This window comes from Montipora foliosa, chromosome 9, assembly GCF_036669935.1.
Source record: "Montipora foliosa isolate CH-2021 chromosome 9, ASM3666993v2, whole genome shotgun sequence".
NCBI classification, from domain to species: Eukaryota; Metazoa; Cnidaria; class Anthozoa; order Scleractinia; family Acroporidae; genus Montipora; species Montipora foliosa.
In genome coordinates, this window is record NC_090877.1 from 2,415,126 (window position 1) to 2,418,678 (window position 3,553).

Consider the following 3,553-nt stretch of genomic DNA (forward strand, 5'->3'; position numbering starts at 1 on the left):
GACAAAGCATTCAAGTCCCAGAGCCGATTATATTTTTTTCTAATCACAGCTGATTTAGGCTATCTAACAAAAGAGAGTAATATTATGCACACTCCTTTCTCAGATCACTCTGCCGTTATGTTGAATATACAATCGTGCGACCAACGCCAAAAATCGGGCGCTGGTTTCTGGAAATTTAACGCAAGCTTGCTAGAAGATAAAGAATATGTCAAAAAAATGTGTGAAAATATTCCGGCTTTCATAGAAAAGTACAGGGATGTTTCAGATCTTGGCCGAAAATGGGATTTCGTCAAGATGGAAATCAGAAGCTTTACAGTGCAGTACTCCAAGAGAAAAACCAGATCAGAAAAAGACAAAGAAAATCAGCTGCTAATAAAACTGAATGATCTGCAAGAAAAACTGTGTTCCTCGAGGAAAGACCTTACTTTGCTGAACGAGTATTATACACTAAAAGCAAAGTTTGAAAAACTATCGAACAGCCGAAAAATTAAAGGTACGATTTTGTGCAGTAAGGTGCGATGGTATGAGAACGGAGAAAAAAATTCTAAGTACTTTCTTAAACTAGAAAAGAGAAACTTCTTAAGGAAAAAGACTTCAAAGCTAAAAATTGTCTAACGGTGAAGAAACTGATGACGCAAAAACAATACTTAAAGAAGAGAAAACCTTTTATAAAAATCTATACTCTACTAGAAATGTAAATCCCAATGACTCCGAGTTTGATACATTCTTTAACAACAACCTGTTGACACCTCTTAATGAGGAGCAATCTAAAAAATGTGAAGGCGTGCTAACCGAACAGGAGTGCTACCAAGCTTTAAAACACATGGACAATGGTAAAAGTCCAGGCTCTGATGGTTTCACATGCGAATTTTACTAATTCTTCTGGGATTACGTTAAACAGAATGTTGTCGAAAGCATAAATTATGGCTTTGAAAAATGCCAATTATCAATATGTCAAAGACGAGGTATCATAACACTAGTACCAAAAAAGGACAAACCGACCAATCCTCTTGGCAACCTAAGGCCTATCTCACTTCTAAACACAGACTACCAAATTTGCCACGAAAGCAATCGCAACAAGACTGGAAGCCGTTCTGCCGTTTGTGATAAACGCTGATCAAACCGGCTATATCAAAGGACGGTATATCGATGAAAACGTAAGACTCATTAGTGATATTATCAGCTACACCACAGCAAAAAACCTCCCTGGTCTTGCTATCTTCCTCGACTTCGAAAAGGCATTTGATTCTATAGAATGGAACTTCATTTTTAAAGCTCTCGACAAACTTAATTTTGGTACTGACTTAAAAAATTGGGTACAAACTTTCTATTGCAACATTACTAGCTGTGTCACAAACAGTGGTTATGCCTCTGATTTCTTCAATCTGGAGCGAGGTGTCAGACAGGGTTGCCCACTATCAGGCACACTCTTCGTACTTGGTATTGAAATTCTTCCACTTGCGATTAAGAAAAATCCGAAAATTGAAGGCATCAAAGTAGGAGCGCGCGAAATAAAAATCACACAGTATGCGGATGACACAACAGTTTTTCTAAAAAGCCCTGAATCAATGAGTCTTTTGCTTGACCTCTTGCAAAAGTTTGAAAGATGCTGGGGATTAAAAATTAACCACACGAGGTCAGAAGCAATGTGGTTGGGAAAACGGAAGAACAGAGAAGACACCCCATTCAACGTTAAGTGGCCGAAAGACTCTGTTTTGGCTTTAGGAATACACTTCTCGAACTCAGAAAAGGTTGGCGAAAAATTAACTTCTATGAAAAGTTGGATGTTTTGGAAAAGCCCTTAAGCAATTGGAAGAGACGGAAACTAACTCTATTAGGTAAGATTATGGGCCTTTCAAACCTTATTTACAATGCATCTGTACTACCAGTCCCTGAACACTTCTGCGATCAGGTAAACAAAGTCACCTTTAATTTTATCTGGGAAAACAAAATAGCCAAAATCAAAAAAAATAAATAAATAAATAAAACGGGGGCTTAAATATGATCGATTTTACGTTAATGAACAAAGCCTTAAAGTCCATTTGGATAAAGAGGTTTCACCTGAGCGAGAATTCGGCATGGACGGTTATTCCAAACGAAGCAACATCACATTTGGGAGGCTTAACCTTCCTCTCAACATGTAACTGTAACAGCAAGGATCTTGACATCAATGAGCTACCACTCTTTTATCAGAGAATGTTACAGTACTGGTTTGAGTTTAAGGAGAAGCAGAATAATAAGATGTCGTGCACAAAGAAAACGATTATATGGAACAACCAAGATATCAAAATTGATAACAAGACGATTTTTTTCCGTACTTGGTTTGATAAAGGAGTTTACACCTTAAAAGACCTTCTCAACCAGAATCTGGATTTCCTCACCTATGAAGAATTTAAACTCCGATATCAGTTGCAAACAATTTTTTTGACCTATTATGGACTAATAAACGCTATTCCGCAACAATATAAAAAAGCAATAAAACGAACAGGTGTACAGCAAGAGCATCTTACACAACCATGGGAGAACTTGAAAGTGTTAACAACCAAAGCCATTCATAGAAGTTTCGTGAAGCATATGTTTGAAGAACACACCACAAAACAACGCCTTATTGCCGATAGGTTACCACCGGACCAAATAAGCAAATACTTTAACTTAGCCATCTCCATCACTATAGAAATGAAGCTAACTATGTTCCAGTACAAAACTTTACATAATATAGTTTTTACTCAAAGCAAGTTATTTAAAGCTAAACTCGCAAGCAGCAATCTCTGTTATTTATTTTTAAAAACAAAACAAGATCTAAAGCATATCCTTGTTTCATGTCCGGTGGTATCAGAGTTCTGGAAAATCTTTCTGGAATGGTATGAGACTCTAACGGCAATAAAACTAGAATTATCAACCGTGAAATTAAAATCTTATGTGGTATCGTAGATAACGACGGTCTTTGTAAGTTAACAAATCTCCTCTTACTAATTGCAAAATACTATATACACTGTTGTAGTATTAATAAAGAACCTTTGTGTTTTTGTACTTACTTAACAATAGTGATAAGCAAGGCCGAGGTTGAAAAACAAATATCAACAAGGACTAATTCAAATGAGCGCTACTACAATAAATGGAAACCTTAAATTGACAAGAAGCTTGTAACTTAGAGCAGCTGTATATTACTTTTTTTTTCTTTTTTTGTACTTTGTAGGAAATAACACAACTTTTTTTTTTAAATTCTTAGTAGTGAATGTAACCGTATTTTTTTTTCTCTTTCTTTTTGTTTGTATTCTTTTTTTTTATTTTATTTTATAATTTTTACTTTTACAATACTTACAATACTTACGATCCCTACCTACTTAACAAACCAAAGGTATTAATTTACACCATACAATACAAAAAAACAAAAAAACAAAAAAACCAAAAAACCAAAAAAAAAAAAAAAAAAAAACCAAAGCCCTTTGCAACACAAACAGTAATTAGGTTCTTTCAATTACAAGTCGTAGGACTGTAATGTGAGAGGAATGGGTGGAAGCCTTCTATTTTAGGATAATGACTGCGTGTTCTA